The sequence below is a fragment of the Calidris pugnax genome, unplaced genomic scaffold (assembly GCF_001431845.1).
Source record: "Calidris pugnax isolate Ruff unplaced genomic scaffold, ASM143184v1 scaffold1295, whole genome shotgun sequence".
In the NCBI taxonomy this organism is placed as follows: domain Eukaryota; kingdom Metazoa; phylum Chordata; class Aves; order Charadriiformes; family Scolopacidae; genus Calidris; species Calidris pugnax.
In genome coordinates, this window is record NW_015091843.1 from 22,749 (window position 1) to 23,274 (window position 526).

The following is a 526-nucleotide window of genomic DNA, read 5'->3' on the forward strand; positions in this document are numbered from 1 at the left end:
TGGGGTCGCGGGAGGTGGTGACCATCACCTTGGGGGGCTCCAGCCCCGCCCACCGGTACTCGTCGTCATGGCTACCCTCTGCCTCTGGGGGCGGGGCTTGGTCAGGCCACGCCCCCCTCCTCGCACAGACCACGCCCCCCTCCCAGGCCACGCCCCCTCCCCCCGGGTTGGGGGGAATTAGGGCAAATCCGGGGCCATTTTTTTCAAGGGGCAAATTTTTAGGGGAAATCGGGGAATTTTTAACCTGGGTTTTCAGGGGGGGAATTAAGACAGCTCCCCCCCACCCCATTTTGGGGTGAAATGGGGCAAATTCAGTCTGTATTTTGGGGGGGATTAGGGCAAAGCCAATCCAGATTTTGAGAGAAAATTTGGGAAATCTCAGCTCTGTTTTGGGGCAAATTGGGGGCAAATTCGATCCCTGTTTTTGAGAGGAAACGGGCAAATTTTTTCCCTGTTCGAGAAGAAAACTTGAGGCCAAATTTAGGTGGGGATTAAGGCAAATTCGCCTCCCATTTTGGGGTGAAAT